This window comes from Crotalus tigris, unplaced genomic scaffold (genome assembly GCF_016545835.1).
Source record: "Crotalus tigris isolate CLP2741 ecotype Arizona unplaced genomic scaffold, ASM1654583v1 scf7180000023830.6690815, whole genome shotgun sequence".
NCBI classification, from domain to species: Eukaryota; Metazoa; Chordata; class Lepidosauria; order Squamata; family Viperidae; genus Crotalus; species Crotalus tigris.
The window spans coordinates 1537441-1549980 of NW_024100214.1; positions in this window are offsets into that span (position 1 = coordinate 1537441).

The following is a 12540-nucleotide window of genomic DNA, read 5'->3' on the forward strand; positions in this document are numbered from 1 at the left end:
CTGAAGAAACAACAATAAAGGCTTCTTAATACTACAAGATGCTCTGTGATTTATTGCCATTAAGCTGAGGATTCAACAAAAATGTCTGGGTATTGAGGTGTCCTTAGAATCTCTGCCTGTTCCCATATTCTCTGTTAATGAATTCCTCAATACCATTGTCATGATACTACTCCTCCACTAAGCACCTGTGCGAAGAACACACCACCGTAGCACCATATAAAATGCAAACAGACATTGTTTATAACATACAATCTATGGATTCAGCTTGCCACGACTTTTGATGACAAATGTTTGGTTCAACTAGATGTGTCAGAAATAACTGTGTATTAGCAGGTTGATTAACCAGTTATTTCAAGGCTAAATTTAACTGTCTATTGTTGCTAACAGAAAATTCTTGATGGTGATGAAAGATTATTCAGCTTTGATAGGAGCTTTGTGGTTTAGTCGCTTTAAGGTTTATCTCCCACCCCTACCCCAGGCTGCATATTTCTTTTCAGACAACAAATGAAGGGATTGTAAAAGAGATTTAAGATGCAAGAGTTGCTATTAGCTCCTGATTTGCTTTGAAAATTTCAAAGCTTTGGCAGAACTCAGTCCAAGAATAACACAGAGAGATAAAAGAACGCCCTTGTTTTGTGCTGAAATCACCCTTTCAATTTCTAAACCTGTTCTTTTCCCCTGGAAAAGAAGCTCCTGCTTTTTTACCTTATGTTGCTTGGGGCTTTCCTTTTCCTTTACTATATTTGGATTTCTGAGCTTGTTGTTGTTGTTGTTGTTGTTGTTGTGAAGTGACTGAGAGTGCCCATCTATACCAATGACTGCATCTCTAAGGATTCCTTTGTTAAAGTACTGAAGTTTGCAGAAGACACAACTGTCAATGGTCTCATTCAAGATGGTGATGAGTCTGCATATAAACGGGAGGTCAAAGAGCTAGTCCTATGATGCAGCTGGAACAATCTGGAGCTGAACATGCTGAAAGTTGTAGAGATGAGAGTGGATTTTAGGAAGAGCCCTCCTACCCTACTACCTCTTACTATATTTGACAGCACAGTATCAGCAGTAGTATTCTTCAGGTTTTGGGATTCTAGATTTGAAATGGACACCTAACATTAGAAGGAATCCCTGCAGATTTTACTCTGCTAATCATTGCCAGCTATAAGGGGTCATCTCTGTTTCAAGGCCATTGAGTCAGCACTGTCCGAAGACAGTGGCCAGCATGACCTCATGGAGCACTGTTACCTTCCCTCTGAAGGGGTAACTATTATCTATTCACATTTGCATACTTTCAAACTGCTAGGTTGCCAGGAGCTGGGGCAAGGACGGGAGCTCACCCTATCATGGGGTGCTCGGCTCCCGAAGCTGGGATGCTGGCTTTCCAGCCCACAAGCCCAGCATCTTAACCACTCAGCCATCATGCTCCTCCTCCTAATATTAGAACCATCATTAAAAAGGCACAACAAAAAATATTCTTCCTGCATCAATTGCAATCAGCCTGTTTATTGAAGACCTGTATTTTGTGCAGGTCAGAAGGAGGGCTAAGAAAATATTTACAGACCCCTCACATCCTGGACATAAGCTATTTCAACTGCTCCCCTCCGGATGCCCCTATAGAGCATTGCATGTCAAAACAACTCGATACAGGGACATTTTCCCCCTTGTGTCATTATTTTGCTAAACACCTAATCCTCACAGTATTGTTTTATGTCTAAGTATATTTACTCAGGTTGTATGGCTCTATTATTAATATTATTCTTATCATATTCATTACTACCTTCTCTTATTGGTATCATATTATGATTACCATTACTCTGTTGCTTTGCATGTACTTTGAGAGCTTCTGCATCAGAGAAAAATGTGTTGGCTACGTTTGGCCAAATAAAATACTCTAATTCTAATTTTAATGTATGTATCTCCTTCTTCCTAGATTCAAGCTGGTTTGTCCTCTCTATTCACCAGGCTTCAATATTCTCTTCCTGCAATGTTTTTAGGGAGTTTAATCTTTTCCCCCAATTTCTTTGAATAGCACTGCAAAGAAGAAAAAATAAGTGACCTTGATAGTTACAAACCAATTCATCTTTCGACACCAGGGGTTGGCGTCAACTTTAAGATCCGTGGACTTCAACTGCCAGAGTTCTCCAGAATTCCAAGCTTGCACCCCTGCACCAAACCAGGGGTGAATTCATTGTTTCATGTGTGTCATACAATCCAGATAAATGGCTCACTGTAATTAACTATGGCAAAGTTGTGCACATGTCACACAAATCTAGCTATGGAATCAGATCAACTGCTGTGCAAAACAGTTCTTATTTTTGTTATTCAGAGAACAAAACATTTAGAACTGTTGAAAAGGAATAATCTCTATTTCATCACTGAGACCGATTTCAAAGTTAAACAAGCCTCGGGATTATTTTGGAAGAAAATACTGCTGTGCTGCTGGCTTCTGTTACAAGTTGAGCAATCAGTTTTCTTTCATCGTGTAACACTGAAAAGTAAATTTTTAGAATCACTGATTTAGGAGGATAGAGATACATACATTTTTGAATGTACCATCTCCTCTCTTTTAAACATACTCGTCATCCAATCCTGGGGATTATTTGCAAGCAATTGCCAGATTTGTATTCTGATCTCTCCTTCCACCCCCCCACCCCCCCACCACAAACAAGAAGATGGTTTTCAGCCTCTTTTTTATAATCTGGTTGATTGGCAAATTTGACTGAGAGGAAGTATAATCATGGCTGATTTTGCTTGTTGCTGACTCAAAAGATGCATCAAGGAGGACAAGTAATCCATTTATGCCCATTCTTGAAATATTTTTTTAAATAAAAATATCCTTAGCTTTTCTTTTATTGTGCATTAGTATTTACATTACAAAGGTCCTGCATTTCTCTACATTTGGAGTTATAGGCAGAACATCAGAGTCTTTACGAGAGGATTGAAAAGTTTCCTATACGCTACAAGCAATTATTTCAGGATGCTGAAAAAGATCTAAGAAATTGCAGCTTTGCCTCTCCATTCGAGGAAGCTTTGGATTTTGGTTTCAGTAGCAGTGTCCAATGTCATCTTGCAGATCTCTAAATTAGCTTTTTGGATCCTGGACATTGGAGTACTTATTTTCATCATTCATTAATTTATTCTCATACAAAAGCCATCATTGTTTGATGAAACTGAATTGTTGCCATTTCAATTTTAGAGTATGAGGTGCAGGGACTCAGTGGCTGAATGATGCTAGAAACGGTTTCTGCTCCAGCAGTTCAAGTCTTAGCACTTTGTGTTGGGTGAGCTCCCATCACTCACCTTCTGTCCATCTAACAGTGCAAAAGCATGTTTTATGCAAGTAGATGAATAAGCACCACTTCAATGGGGAGATAAGTTGTTGCTCATCTGAGTGCTGCATGATAGGGTGAGCTCCTATTACTCACCCCAACTCCTGCCCACCTAGCAGTTCAAAAGCATGGAAAGACGAGTAAATAAATAGGTGCCAGTTTGGTGGGAACGTAATAGCATTCTGTGTGTTTCAGCATATAGTCATGCCGGCCACATGACCATGGAAAGGGTCTTCAGATAACATTGGCTCTCTCAGCTAAGACATGGAGATGAGCACCAGATCCTAGAGCAGTGGTGGCAAACCTATGGCACGGGTGCCAGAGGCGGCACTCGGAGCCCTTTCTGTGCCATTGCCCCAGCCTCACCTCCCCCGTGACCCCCTCCTTTCCAGCAGCCCCCCTGAAGAAGAGTCGCCCCTGAGCATGGCCCACGCAAAGCAGCGCTGCTGAGGTTATGGCAGCCAGGCAGTGTAGACAAGAGTCTGCCCTCACACCCCATCATGCACAGTTGATGCTGCAGGGCGCGGGCACAGGGCGTGACCACCATAGCGCTGCTGGGCTGCCTGAGCGATCTGCAGTGGGCCCTGGAGGCAGTGAATGGCCCTGTGGGCAGGTGGGGCGGTAGATGGGGTGGAGCGGGGGCGGGGCAGGGGGTGGAGTGGGGGCGGGACCAGTTTTTGGCACTCGGTCTCTAAAAGGTTCGCCATCACTGTCCTAGAGCAGTGATGGCAAATCTTTTAGAGACCGAGTGCCCAAACTGCAACCCAAAACCCACTTATGTATCGTCGGGTGCAGGGTGGGTGTGGCCCATTGGGTAGGCATAGCTGCAATGGTAATGGCAGACTGGGTGGGACTAAAAAGTTCAATCAATCAATTCCAACTTTGCGAGATTTTTTTTCCCAAGAGAAGTTGAAATTGATTGATTGATTGAACTTTTTTTTTTTGCACATGAAGGTGGAGGCCTAAAGTGAAAAGGTTTTATAAAATCCAGATGAAGGCCTAGGACTGGGGTGACGCACGCGTGCCCATAGAGAGGGCTCTGCATGCCACCTGTGGCACGCATGCCATAGGTTCACCACCACTGTCCTAGAGTCATTCAGTAAACAAGAGTAAAAAAAGAAAGAAACAAGTTAGTTCAGAATGAGCTAGATTTTTCTTAATATGAAGGAGAAACCAAGATATGTCACCAAACTCCTCAGAATAACAATCATCGGACACTCAAAAGCCCATTCCCAGGACATGAGAAGAGCTAGGCCTACAAAATATAGATCACAGATCAATCCAGGCTAATTTATCTCAATTTCTTTTCTGCGTTTCCCTGCTGTTTCAAGATACAGTAATTGCTGTTTTGATTTAACAGAGTCTACTGCTCAAAGTAGAAAGAGCCATTATGCAAAAAAATCCAAGGTGTGTCAAATATCATAAATACCTTTCCAGCAGATATGTACAAATATATCTACTGAGCCTTCACTCACTTTGATTAAGTAGCCTCTGTCTCTGTGTATCTGTAGCTAAAATTCAGTGGTTCTCTTGGATTCCTCCAGCAGCTGAGAAGAAGAGCAGCAACTAGAGAGAGAGAGAGAGAGAGAGAGAGAGAGATTCTTTTCAATGATTGCATTCTAGTTGAAGCAGGCTTCGGAAATCCACAAACAAACTTGAGCAACACGATGGCGCTATGTCAACAGGGTTCAAGAAGCAGGAAAAAAAAAGTTTTAAAAAAGGTGAAGCTTTTCTTGCTTGGCAATCAAGTGAAGACTAAAGGATCAGCTGTTAAATTTCTGTAAGCTTTTTTGCTTTGAAAAACACAGGAGCAGAGCCAACTCTAGTTACAAATCTTTTTTTTTTTTTTTTTTTGTGAAGAGCAATAGCAGCTGGATTGGGATAAAGGACTTGATGAAACTCGTCCAGAAGAGCTGGAGCTTAGTGTGAAAATCTTGGCAGAATTGCCACTTCTCCAACCTTAGATTCAGACTACAAAGAAAGAACACAGTCACCAAGCCTGCAAGAGAACTTCTGCCTTGGGGATGAAGGAAGGGGCAGAAACGTAGGAAGGGTATCTTGGGAACTGTGGCTTATTCACTAGTAGTCCATTTCTTTTCATTAGACCAGCAACCACAATTCATTCTAATCAACGCTATTTCAATTTAAAGATGATCAGGCTCTTCCTGAATAAAACCCTAGGAGCTCATTTAAATGCTGGAGCAACATCAATATTAGCCTGACCTAGATCTCTCTGTGCCTTGAACCCAATCCTTGTTCTGAGCTTTAGAATACTGTAACTTGCTTTCTAATTGAACTTTGACAGCTGTTAGTGCCCAGCCCATGAAATGTCTATGGAGATTCTCAGCCATCCAGGTCTTGGCTGTCCCAAAGGTGCTTTTTTTCAAAAAGCAACTGGACTTTGTTTTTTCCTTGAAGTTGTTTTACTTCTCATCCAAGAAGCTCCTTAATTTCTGACTGTGTGGTTGAGGATGGAAGAATTTATATTCTTTGCAAGGAAGATATACTTGCAATATACTGCAAGAAATATAAATCCCTCCACCATTCAGTCATAACTGAAGAAACTTCTTGGATGAGAAATAAAAGATCTTCAAGGAACATTAAACTTTGCTATAGGTGTTGTCAGATCTGTTTTGCTTTGAATCTGGAGCCCTATTTTGATCACACTCTTGCCAAATGATTTAGCACAGGGGTAGGAAACCTTGGCTCTTTTATGACTTGTGGACTTCAACTCCCATAGCTGGCTCAGGAATTCTGGGAGTTGAAGTCCACGAGTCATAAAAGATCCAAGGTTGCCTACCCCTGATTTAGCATTTAGTTCTTGTTTTGGTTCAAGATTTTCTGATTGGGTTTCTAGTACTGCTATTTGAGACTTAAGATAGGAGAGTCTACCAGCAGCTTAAACATCTGAGTAGGGACTCTTTAGCTTCCTGTTAAGTTTGCTATTTTGCTCTATAGTTTAAGATTCTGTCTTGTGAAAATGCTGCTCCTCTTCTGATAGCACCTTCTTCCACACATTGTATCTGCAATTTCTGTCTCTTTTTCTGTCAGTCTTTATACCTTTTTGTCTAAAAACAAAGAGAAACAAAGATCCTAATTATACCCACAATGATTATTCTCTGAAGAAGTCCCCAGTAATTAAATTTTAAAGAAAGAAATTATTTAATGAGCTTTTTTTTGCAGTTACAGCCAAGAAATACATATTCATGGAGATAGTGATTAAGATGAAATGGTTCTAATTTGTATGACTTGATAAAAGCCCTTACTTTACAACTGTATTTTTTTAATAATTGTGTAATTACACGGAGAAGCATCCCTGTAAATATCACTTGTTTCTGAGGAGAATGGAGGACAAGAGATGTGTTTCATCTCAAGATATCTCCAATGCTTCTTATATCAGTTAAAAAGCCAATACTTATCTCTGAATGTCACAAAAATATGCACACTGGGTTCAAAAATCCAGGTGCTGGTTGTTACTAGTGCTTGACTGTTTTTATACTTGATAGCAGGCTTTTTGGAGAAAATGGCCACCTGCTTCTACTATTTTTCTTTTCCAATCTACATTTCCCCAACCTGATGCTCTCTAGATGTATTTATATTGCAAATCCCAGAATTCCAAACTGGCTTCCATCTGGAATTCTGGACATAATAATTCCAAAATTTGGGAGAATAAATGGATGTCAGGTGCAAAGGCTCAGGACCATATATTAAGTTCTAGCACAGAAGATTTATTCAAGCCTATACACAAGAATCTAGCTAACTAACAGCGCTAAACTGACAGTAGATAAGAGTCAAAGGAATTCAAGGAGAACTGGATTTGGATCACTTATAACAATGCAAGGACTCTAAACTGATGACACATTTAATGCCACCCCTTAGCTCTGCCTGCTCTTCTACTACAGATTGAGGAAGGTATTCTAGTTTTAATCCCAGCTAAGGGTTCGTTCATCTTCCTTGTTGCCTTTTTAAATCCACAGTATTATTGAATCCTGTTAATCCCTTCCTCTTAGATTATAAATGTGGTGACTTTCCAAAATACATGCATGCTATGTGCTTCAGCATTTTGTTATTTGTGTTTATTTTTATCTTCTCCTTTATCCTTTAATTTGCTGCCCTTTGGATCTGTGATATCAATGCCAAAAGTGCATTGCCAGCTTATCCTATCTAACGATAAGGTCGGTTCTGGATGGGGAAGGGTAGAGTGATAAAGTTGGGAAAGGGCCATTATTAAGCTTAATAGTCCAGTCTGACCATCTGCTCTGTGTGACAAAAAACACAATCGTAGGAACTATGGGATGTCCCAGTGCAGTAAAAGTAGCAGGTTCATGCCATTGAGAACAATGCTACCACATTAGTCCAACTGTCCTAGGAGGATAACTTTAGAAATAAATTCTCAACAGTTAATAAGTGCTTTTTCACTCCCAAAGTTGCTTCCCCAAACATCTCTATGTTGAGCTAAATAACAATAAAAACTCTGTTTTTGTTCAGCTATCTTGCCTAGTTGCCTAGACAGGATTTTGATCTCTGGAAATAAGGAGGTTAAAAGTTATTTACTGACCTGTAAAAGGACTTGAACTGCAGAAAATGAAAGGTGAGTGTAAAGAGCAAGAAGAGAAGCTTAGTTAATAGATTAACTGAATATCATAGATGATCTGATGGTATGTTGAGTCTATGCCTTCTTCATAGCAACCACAATTTTAACCAGTACTCAACCTTTTGGGCTTGATAATTCACTTTTTTAATGCTGAGGTCCAGTGGTGGGATTCAGCCAGTTCGCACCACTTTGGCAGAACCAGTAGCTAATTTTTTTGTTGCCCAGGCCCAGAATGGACTTCCAGAAGCGGCATCCACACAGAGAACTGGTTGTTCACATATTTGAATCCCACCACTGCTGAGGTCATATCACAGGAGCTTTGATAAGGGAGCCAAGTTTTGCAAATTGGTATAAAGTTGTCCTAGTAGATGTGGCCAAGGGTAAAACATTCTTTTAATATATACCTAATCTGTGAAAACGCTCCTTGCTTCAGCCTGCTCCTTATCACTGCAGTTTCCCAAATTCTTTTCTTGGGTGCAGATGACAACACTTCCAAAGTACTGAATGACACTGAATCACAATCCAGACTTCGGTAGACATTAACACTGTTTTTTAGTACAGTAGGGGAGGGAGGAAGGGAGGGAGGGAGGGAGGGAAGGAAGGAAGGAAGGAAGGAAGGAAGGAAGGAAGGAAGGAAGGAAGGAAGGAAGGAAGGAAAGAAGGAAGGAAAGAAATGTAATCATAAACTTCTCAGCAGAAATATAGATAAAACTTGATACTAACCAATTAAGAAAACTTATTCAATGAAATGGAAATAACAGGAACACTTTTTTTTTTTTAAAAAAAGGAATGTGTGCAACATAACCTTTTTCCAATAATTCACATTTAAAATATATTTTAAAATATATTTATTCAACAATTCACACCTTTTTCTGGTTATAAAAATTTGAAAAAGGTAAAGAAAGTGTTCTGGTCTTTACAAAAGTTAATTTTTTTCAGATATTTCTATGCAGATGATAGTCCTAGTGACCATTGGTTTGCAAGGATTTAAACTTCCTCCCCATGAGGAAGAGTTAAGAAGGGAAGATTTTTCCTGCCATGTACACTACCCAATGCCTCTGTGTTTTAACAAATTTACAAATTTCAGGTAATTGTACAACTAAGCTGATTAATAATAGCGTTCTTGTAGGAGAAGAACAGCAGAATCAGGGGGAAGAGTTAATCATGTCATCAGATTAGTGTCATTACATTTTCACAAATGGTCCAAGTTCAACCCCTTTTGAATTCTGTTGACCATTAGATGGTGCCAATTTAGTATTAAACTTTAGTTTACTACATGATGTCGGGGTGAAGGATTGTGCCCATATGTTAAGTTGTAGTTTAAAAGATTTATTTATTTTATTTCTTTATTTAGAAATTTTGTATCACTGCCTACTTACACATGGCAACTCAAGGCTGTAGTCAACTAAAGTTCAAATTGGCACCAGATAAGAGTCAATGGAATTCAAGAGGGGTTGGACTTGGACCATTTGTGACAACATAAAGAGTCTAAGTTGATGACCTATTTAACTTCACCCCAGCTCTGTCTGCTTTTCTCTTACAGTAGTAAATTAGAAGTTGGATTGCATAGGATTCATCCTTGGGCAAATCAAGAAATGTTGATTTATCAGGAAGCCATCAGAAAATTCCTACCCAAAGATTCTTCTTACTAGCATTTGTGTCACATTGTTATTGAAAATGTAAGAGCTCAAAGACCCATGGTCAAAAGATAGATGAGGTCATTTTTTAATTAAAGGCTATGCACCTGAAAATAGATGCTAATCTAATGATAGCTATAACCTTGGAGAAACCCCAAGGAACCTGCTTTTAGCCATGTTTAAAGCCTAAACCAACCACATTAGAACATGATGGCTCTCATGGTTAGGAAGCTGGCTTGACAAGCAGCAAGCCTGCATTTGAGACCTGAGTCCCATGGGGTGGGGTGAGCTCTCATCCTTCGCTCAAGCTCCTACTGGGGACATGAAAGGAGCCCCAACTGGATGTCCCCTGGGCAACAATGATGTCACTAGCTAATCCTTTCAACCCTGAAGTACCTTGTTTCTTCCAACACAAGAACAATGTGACCACATGGGCATTCTTACTGTTTTTGTAAGAATATCTGTCCTAAATTTTGGATTCACACCCACATCAGCTTTCCTCAAAGCAAACTAAATTATCAGCTCTCGACTTATAAATCTGGAATTTATCTATTAATTTTAAAGGGTGTTACAAATAAGATCACGTGAAGTATTAGTACCACTTTATAAAACCCTAGTAAGATCACACCTGGAATACTGCAGCCAATTTTAGTCACCATATCACAAAAAAGATGTTGAGAGTTTGGAAAAAGATGACTGCTCCAGCACTAGAAGTTTTTAAGAAGAGACTGGACAGCCATTTGTCCGAAATGGTGTAGGGTTTCCTGCCTGAGCAGCGGGTTGGATTCAATGACCTCCAAGGTCCCTTCCAACTTTATTATTATTATTATTATTATTATTATTATTATTATTATTATTATTATTATTATTATTATTATTTAAGATGATCAAAGGCCTGGAGACTAAAACATATGAAGAGTGGCTGCAGGACTTGGGTTTGGCTAGTCTAAAGAAAAGAAGAAATAGGGGAGACATGATAACAATATTCCAGTATTTGAGGGGCTGCCACAAAGAAGAGGGGGCCACGTTATTCACTAAAGCACCAGAAGGAAGGACGATGTTTAGAAACTAATCCAAGAGAGAAGCAATCTGGAATTAAGGAGAAACTTCCTGACAGTGAAGACAATTAACCAGTGGAACAATTTGCCTCCAGAAATCGCGGGTGCTCCATCGCTGGAGATTTTAAAGAAGAGACTAGACAGCCACTTATCTGAGATGGTATAGGTTCTCCTGCTTGAGCAGGGGGCTGGACTAGAAGACCTCCAAGGTCCCTTCCAGCTCTAATCTATAATAATAATAAAATGCAATTTGAGAAACAGAATGTTGAATTGCATGTTTTCTGTGGATTCTTGCAATCCATTTATATCATATTTGGGGAGGGAGTTGTTTCTCTTACCACACATTCTCCCAATTACATATGCCCTGTGCATTCAGTGTTAAAAGTGGTAGTTTTCTCTGATTGAGATTCCTAAGTAGGTTTTAATAATAATAATACTGCTATAATCTGTAGAGAGGAGACAAAATTTAAGTGATGTTACAGAAGGGATAATTAAATAGGGAGAAAATATGTTAGTGCTGATTTTTCAAGCAAGGTTGCAGGTGATTCTCTGAATATCTATTTTGGCTTCTGCACTATGATTGCATTTGGTAAATCCCTAGGTATGTTTTCAAAACATATTGTTCTCTTTTATTATATATAGTGAGAGATGAGGATAATCAAGTTGTGTAGCAACTTGCATTCATTTTGCCTGTAGTATAATACATTTAAGGTTTCAATAAAATTGCATTTAATTCTACTTGAAATTGACCAATGAAGCCATTTGCGTGCACACACACACACATCCCACAAAAACATGCCTTTTTTTCTTTCTGAAGTTCTTTTGCAACTTTTTCTATTCTGTGTTGCCTGCAGCAAGTGTGTTGAAGATTATTTAACAGAAATAGAGCCATAGCTCTCCTGAAAACTGTATATCCAAGAAGCACCATATGTGCATTTCAAATTAGTTGATTTTCCATACAAAATGTGAAGCACAAATCATCTTGACACACTCAATAACAGAAGAGGTATTTTTCTCCGTCCCAGGTTCAATTTACTCCTTGAAAGAGTTAGGAACGGGAGAGCTGAAAGAATCAATAGTGATACTTCTAATATCCATGCAAGACAAGAAAACTGAAGTATATAACTTCCTGTATAAACCCATAAAAATAAAAAAAAATCAGTTGATGACTCTCTTGATGCCTCAGAAAAGTCTTCTCCAATCAAGACATCTTTCAGTTGTTGGATTAAAGTCTTCATCCTGGTTCATCCAAGCCGGGGATAAATAAGCAACATGGCGACTGCTTTGGGAAGAAAGTTACAGTTTATTGAAGAGGCAGAAAGATGGTTCTTGCAGGAAAGACCAGAGGAAAGTAGGGGAGAGCACATGGGCTAGGGGTTTTTATACCCCCTCTAGCCTTTTGTTTGGAATAGTTTCCTGTTCCTGGCATGAACTTTGAGGCTATTTCTGAGTGTTTTTCTAGGCCTTGATATCTGTGGTTTAATGCTATTATCATATCCTGCTTCCCTGGTGATGGGGCTAATGACTCCGAGAGTTTGGGTGGGGCATGCAGATTTTCTCTTTGTCTTCTTGATTGCTCTGGCTTCAACTTTCTGATGGTTTTACATCTGCACTTGTATGGGGCTAGCTCTTGCTTGGGGCAGAGAGATGTTGGTTTTTGGTTTTAAAAATCCTTTTGAGGAAAAATATATTTTTCTGCCCTTTTAATATTTCCTTCTCTGGGCTAACTTCCCTCACAGTGGTGTGAATCTCAACCTTTAAAATCTTCAGCAATGACCAAAAACTTGGAGAGTGCTGTGCTTAGGGAAGATTGACTTGCAGTCTGCATTTTTATACACTGGTTTCTCATCTGAGGTCTTATTGTAGAATGGCAATGCAAGCTGACAGGAGGGAAGTTCAAAAGTAATGTGAGGAAAATATTACCTCAC